Source organism: Haemaphysalis longicornis, unplaced genomic scaffold (assembly GCF_048455015.1).
Source record: "Haemaphysalis longicornis isolate Haplotype H1 unplaced genomic scaffold, Haemaphysalis longicornis Haplotype H1 scaffold_2, whole genome shotgun sequence".
Taxonomy (NCBI): Eukaryota; Metazoa; Arthropoda; class Arachnida; order Ixodida; family Ixodidae; genus Haemaphysalis; species Haemaphysalis longicornis.
Window position 1 is genome coordinate 233,313,096 of NW_027526295.1, and position 7,274 is coordinate 233,320,369.

Genomic DNA, 7,274 nt, shown 5'->3' on the forward strand with positions numbered 1-7,274 from the left:
GCGATGTTTTGCCCACGATGCATATTGAAACCAACCGACACTTTAGAATTCTTCGCCATGTCAAGCTCCTAAAACTCTAAGAAGAAAACGTGATTAAAGTTCCCTATCGTTTGCTTTGATAAGAGGGACAAGATGTCGAGATATTAAAACCTAAGTTCCCTTCCAATGAGTGAGAGCAAAAATATGACAGAAACAATAATGATGATGCTGACGACGATGATGCTTATGATGGTATTATTAGTGGGAAAGGTTGTGAGGGCTAGATGAACCTAGCTTAATAAATTGGGCGTACCTAACCAGGCGATTAGCTAGGGAGCAGTTCTTGTGAAGGCAGTCGTAAAAGGTAAACAACGATAACATTTCCGAGTTGTTGAACAAGGGTGAAAGGAAGCCAGAGGCATACAACGAAGAAAAGGAACAAATGACAACATGAATGCCGTCACGCCAAGAGAAAAAGCACGACGAACTTTGAGCATGTGGTGCACGATCTGCAGCACTGGGCAGTCGAACGTCGCCCGGAACACCACACTTCCAACACATAGGTGTGTTGTTGTTTGTGAATTGTGGCAAAGGAAAAGGAAATGAAGTGCACTGGGGATATTTTTGAGCTCGGCAGGGAGCTCACCTGCATCAACCCAGTGCGGGGGGAGGGAAGTAGAGAGGAGGTGAAAGGATAAAGTATAGTGTTAGAGAGATAGAGAAAGATATGAAGAGAGGATAAAGAAGAAGAGATAGGGCTGTCAGTCCGGGCTAGAGCCGCTGCGTGAGACTGGTCGTCTCCAGGTAATGGAGCAGATGGGCGAAGACTTCCCGTTGGGGTAGGGGGGGGGGGGGGGGCAGGCCCCATCGGGAACAGAAGGTCCTCCATGCCGGCGCTGGGACGGCTTTGACGCTGCAGCGCTTGGCGGAGCAATATTGCAAGGCTCAGCTCCACAGCACCATTATGCCTTCCTGCACTACATAGCCCACGAGCTCAGTATTAAGCTGCCAGAGAGCCTTCCGCGCTGACTATAAACTTTATACCACCGATCACGCCTCAACGGAGCGCTTACGGCAGCACACCTGTTTCGACTTGGTGCAGCCTTGAATCCTTCCTGTAATAACTGCGGATCGCGAGAAACCGTAGAACACGTACTGTCAGAGTGCCCCGCTTATATCCTCTCAAGGTTCCGTTTGGTGCAGCAGATCGAGCACCTACGCCCAGGACCAATTATCTTAAAAGTACTGCTTCAGCTCAACCCAAAGCACTAGTACCGTTATTTGAATACCTGGACGAGATAGGCGTCACTGAAATGATTTAAAATACTACCGTGATGTTCATCGAACTTTTCACACAAACTGCACGCTGTCTGCTTTCCTTTTACATCTTTTCTCCTATCTTCTGCATGGTTACCTATAGGGCCTTTTCTATCTTCCCCTACACATTCCCGCGCCGAGTAGCATGTCGGTGTTAAGATTCTGGCAAATCTCTCGGCTTTCTTCTCTAATAAAGAGCTCTCTCCTCTCACTCTCACCTGCCTGCCTGCCTCTCTCTCTCTCTCTCTCTCTCTCTCTCTCTCTCTCTCTCTCTCTCTCTCTCTCTCTCTCTCTCTCTCTCTCTCTCTCCCTCTCTCTACTGAAGCCACATAGGCGATCGTTATATATTTGTCGGGATACACAACAACGAAGAGGCCTTTGCCCTCTTCACTTCTTACGTCGCATCGCGTTAGCAATGTGGACGCCACAGTTGCCTAAAATTATAGATAATGATCCACGTTAAAATACACCTCTCCCATGGCGGCACCATGATTAGGCGGGCAGATGGCAGCGTTTCTTGTGCCAACATACTGTCGGCTTTATTTCATGGCACTCCTATGTGTTAAGGGAGCCGCTGGAAGCGGACGTTGAAACTGCTGTCTTCAACGAGCGGGTGGATAAGACGTAAAAATGGCGGCATGTCCTGGTCATGGAAAGTTTACGTCGCAAAAGCTGCATAGGGCTGGCTCATGGCATAAAAAAATGTTGTCATGTGTGCCACTTCCTGATTATAAGCCTCTGGCATCAGCTTTCTCTTGTTCACCCGCTAGCGAATATAATTGTTTTATACCTTTCTATGCCTTCAAATGACTACCTCTCTATAGCTTGTCTCGGATTAGATATTCCGTATTCATTAAGTGGTGTCAATCCCCCTTCACGTCAACCGCCTCTACAACCATCATGGTCATCATCGTCATCACTGTAACCTTGGTTTAGCCGTGTCATTCCTATTAAAGGGATCCTGAAATACCTTCCGCCGATGCATGGATGTACATGTAACCAAATAAAGCAACGTATTAGCAATCTCCTCCTGCAAGAATTTTGTTAAAGCGATGAGTATAACCTAGAAATCGTAAATCAAAAACCGCCCATTATCGTCGCGCCGTATTTCCTCCTCCTTTCAACTTTTTCTTCGCTGCCTTCCCTCCCATGATGCTGCGCTCCCCAGCGGTGACGTACTTCCGCTATTGCGCTCCTCAGACTGGCGTCTGCTACGGGAAAGCTCTTCCGGCTTTTTCATCTTTGTTGACACCATGGACATGGATTCCGCACTCCGCTCAAGGCTGGAAAAGCGAACGAAAGACCTGGCCGCATATGTGCGGCCTGGCCTTGCCCTTTCGCGGTGTACGTTGCTGCAGTTGCTATCGGCGGCTCGTGACTTTTTAACGGTGGTGAACTCGCAGCCGCACGTGGAGAATCGTGCGCTCGTTCCCTTTGATGCACCGCGCACTGTTTATCCAAAAAGCGCAGTCTCAGATGTGGCCCCGCTGGTGCCGGGTTTTATTTTGCGGCGGTGGTAATTCCTACCGACGGCATGAGAAAAAGACATTTTAAACCGACACAGAACCCGTGCATAAAACGCGCCGGATCAGATCGCTCTATCAGTGCTGATGAACGGGAAGGCGCAGAGCAAACCAGCGCCGCACTCGAGCAGCGAGCACCCGTGTTCTGACAAGCTGCACCCATGTGTTGCATTCAACACTGACGGGAAAGCGTTTGTGTGCACTTGTTTGGATAGTCGTAAAATGTCCAAGCACTCCGGCACTCCGCTAGCAGATCAGCCGGCGAGTTATTTCGCAAAACGTTCGACAGATGGCGCCGTATGCATTAGCGTGCCGCTACGCAAAACTGATGAGACGCTCTACTAAAGCTTCCCTCGCGCTGTTTACGTAGCGGGACGCAAAAATTTAGCGTGCAGCGAATGCAAAGGCAACAAACGCTGCACTAAAACTCTCTATTAGCAGCAAAATAGCGTGCGTACGTGAGGCTGCTTGCGTTTCCAACATGGAGGCAAGTAGCGCGAGATGGAGGAAAGATTTTTTGCTTCCGATGAACCAAGTTCTTTGCCCCTGTGTTTTTAAATACGTCAAGTGGTTAGCACGTCGCCCTCACGCAGCTCTGGATCGTCGTAACATCGCTGACTGTCCGAACGAAGCTTGCAGTTAAGCCAAGGCAGCGACCGAAGCTGTGTGCGTGCACATGTGTGTGTGTGTGTGTGTGTGTGTGTCTGTGTGCGTGCGTGTGCGTGTGCGTGTGTGCGTGTGTGCGTGCGTGTGTGTGTGTGTGTGTGTGTGTGTGTGTGTGTGTGTGTGTGTGTGTGTGTGTGTGTGTGTGTGTGTGTGTGTGTGTGTGTGTGTGTGTGTGTGTGTGTGTGTGTGTGTGTGTGTGTGTGTGTGTGTGTGTGTGTGGATTATCTTTCTCGAGCGACGTACGACTCAACCTCGCATGGGGTATATGCACGCCAGATTTAAGTGACTTGCTGTTCGTTCCCGCAAACCGGGCGCGAGGTGAGTACCGAATTTACGACGGGCAGGAGGAGGCAACCGATCGTCTGTCAATCGCGGTTCAGACTTGCAACGCATGTTGTGACGTTGTGTTCGTTCGAAACGCATCTCTGGGTTGTTTTGAAGTTGAATAGAATGTATGCGTCAAACCCGGGTATTCGGCTCAAAGTCTCTCCGCCGAATCAAAGTAACAACCAAAGTAACTCCGCCGCTGTCTGGTGGCTAAAGCCTGTTCTACATGGTGCGAATTTCCCCAGCGGATTCGCGGCTGCGGCGCCGCTCGTGCGGCAAAACGATCTGTTCTCGTTGCTGTGGCAAATTGCCAAATGTTTAGAGCAGTCCAACTTCTCCTGTGAACACCGCTTGGAATTTAGCTATTTGTCGCAGCAGAGAAAAAAAATCACGCCATATCCACGGAATGAATGATGATAAGTGGGGCGAAGCTCGAGAGGGGGAGATCATCGGTAACCGTAACTCTCCCGTGAAAGTTCGCCCATTACATCATTAAGAAAGACGTAAGACTGTGTGCGTACATTGTACAAATCAACTTTTATTTTCGGAGTCAATGCTCCCAGGCCCAGACATGGTGAAAGACCCCGCGCCATCGAGGACTACCCCGCATCTCTACCACAATTTGTCACGTAGGATGGGACACAACGGTAAAGAAAGAACTTTTATTTAGGGCGAACTTGTGCCCGAACAAGACGAGAGGAAACGAGCAAAGGTCCTTGCGTCTCGTTCGATCTCCGAGAACGACTGCCTGCGTTCGTGGCGTGATCTCTTGCGTGATCTCCCCCTCGCAGTGCACGTGCGCTCGCGCCTCCGTTGGCGAACACAGACAAGCTCGCGCTCCCGGTGCCGAGTTTGCGCTGCCGGTTGCAGCCGGTTCTTGCGCGTGCAACGCGGCCCACTTTGCGACATCTCCGAAAGCATGCGGCGGTCACGTACCACGAGACACAAGGGATCGACAGACCCATGACTTAAGGAGCTTCGCCCCTAATAGGAAAATATATCGTTTTACCGCCTGCGCGGCGCTGCAGCTGCCAATTCACAGGGAAAATTTGCACCATGTAGGGCTTAACACCAAGAAAATAAAAAAAAGTTTCAATCTCGTTCCTCATGGGCGACTTTTTAGTTGAACTGAGAAAGTAAAATGGTCATATTTATTAATAAATAGGGCGCATTGCTGCGATGAAAAATACATCATGTAACGATGGCACTGTTGGCTATAACGTGTTGTGAGTCTTCGTACTCTTCCAACACATTCGTTACATGATCAATGACAATCGCTATTATGCAGCCCTAGATAAGCGCCATCCATATTTCCTTCCAGCGGCATCTAGCAGCAATTTTCTTGGTATTGATATTTAAAGGCACCGCACTCAAAGTTTCGACTGCATAAAATGAATGTCACCTAATAGTGCTAATAGTGCGCCTGAAAAGAGTGCGACATGCAAAATACTGAGTTTCAGTCATGAACGCTCGCGATGCAAACGGCTGGCAAAATTGGCCTTTTCGGAACCGAAACATGCCGAAACTGAATAGAAAAGGCGGCCATTAACGGCGGCCGGACGTGACGTACGGGATAGAACGGAAGCGGCCGCGCCAGAACCGGCGGTCTCTCAGAGCAGCCTTTAAATGCGCGTGTTAGCGTCGCCTTTCGCTTTCTTATTTCCACAAAACTTCCCTTAGCGTTTGCCCAGGATAATGGAGTTAGGTGCAATACCGACAGCGTTGCAATCATTCGAGATGATGCACACCGTCCGACAATTTATTTTTGCATCAGAATAACTGCCGGAGTAGCAATCCTTGGCATTGCGAGTAAAATAGCGGGCCTTGATTTACAAAGCTACTTACTCGTACGATATCGAAAATCTGCTTTGGTTAGCTTGCGCCTCGGCTATCATATCGCTCTTTTTGAGGGAACAAACCGTGCACGGGCGGAGATCAATCACTAACAATTTTTTAAGTGCGAATGCACTTTATAAGCGACCCTGAATTCCGTTGACCGCCGTCCGTCCACATAGCAACAGCTGCGGGTGCGCGCGCTCCTCGTCTTCCTTGGCAACGGGGGGAGATGGCACATACCCACGTGGGGGATTGGCCAGGAATCTCCTCGTCTTCCTTGGCAACGGGGGGAGATGGGCGCGCGCTGCCTGGCCGCTGACATGGCACATACCCACGTGGGGATTGGCCAGGAATCGGGCGTGAGAAGGGCTAATGTACCCGCTTAAAGGAGTACTGACACGAAATTTCAAAGCTGAGATCCGCTCTAGCAATCAAGTACAACGACAACACAAATAGGTGTCTGTGCATGGCACATACCCACGTGGGGGATTGGCCAGGAATCGGGCGTGAGAAGGGCTAATGCACCCGCTTAAAGGAGTACTGACACGAAATTTCAAAGCTGAGATCCGCTCTAGCAATCAAGTACAACGACAACACAAATAGGTGTCTGTTTTTGAGTGCAGTTGGCCTTTAAGTTCCTGCTACCTGTATAGTAATTACGCTCAGATGTATTTATTTATTTATTTATTTATTTATTTATTTATTTATTTATTTATTTATTTATTTATTTATTGTGAGGTTTAATGCGCCCACGCTACACAGGCGATGAGGCGCGCCATAGTGGAGAGTGGAGGGCTCCGGATTAATTTTGACCACCTAAGGATCTTTAACGTGCGCCGAAATCTCGTACACACGGGCGTTCTCGCTTTGCGCCTCTATCAGAAAAGCGGACGACGCGGCTGGGAGTCGAAGAGAAGACGCTTCGATTTCCAAGACCGAAAACCGAGGACTACATATCGAAGACGCGCCAAGGGAAGATGGCCCTCCGAAGCGGGATTGTTCGTTTACGTATACACATCAAGTACCGAGCCATCATACAGCAGAGAAATAAACTTTGTCAGTCGACATCACGTCCTGAAAACTTTTGACGGCGGTATACCTTCTCCACGAGAGCCCATTGTAACATGAAAGCGCAGTAGGTATACAGAAAGAAAGAAAAACACTCATTTTGTTATTAGAATCAAGATATCATTAGTGTCTAGACACAATATACACACATAAAAACAAACTTCCATGAAAAATGGCGCTGGAACTTCCATAAAGGCGACGGTAACTTGCGTCTGAGCACTCGTAATAAAGAAGCTCTCCCGTATTGAAATCGCAAAAGAGTGGGCTCGTCCGGGATTCGAACCCGGGACCTCTCGCACCCGAAGCGAGAATCATACCTCTAGACCAACGAGCCGCAATGGCATGGCGACGTGGCATATTGAAGCCAGGCGACTCTAGTCGACCATTAGAGAAGATCATTTGCGTGGCGGCCGTTCTTGGCGGTTTTCCGCAAGAAGAGACTCAGAGCGACGATGGCTACAGTTGCTTAGTATGGATGAGAGCTCGAAGGAAACGTGATGGACTCGCGGTGCCTGCAGCCCTTACCCTCATTTCATTATACCTTAATGGCCACCTTCA

At 49.2% G+C, this 7,274-nt stretch overlaps 1 non-coding gene across 1 annotated transcript; it reads right to left on the reverse strand.

Annotated features, from left to right (window-relative positions):
* Window positions 1-6,978: 6,978 nt before the first annotated feature.
* On the reverse strand, window positions 6,979-7,050 carry Trnap-cgg (transfer RNA proline (anticodon CGG)). The gene has a single exon. It is a non-coding gene; the product is annotated as a tRNA-Pro (tRNA).
* Window positions 7,051-7,274: the final 224 nt, after the last annotated feature.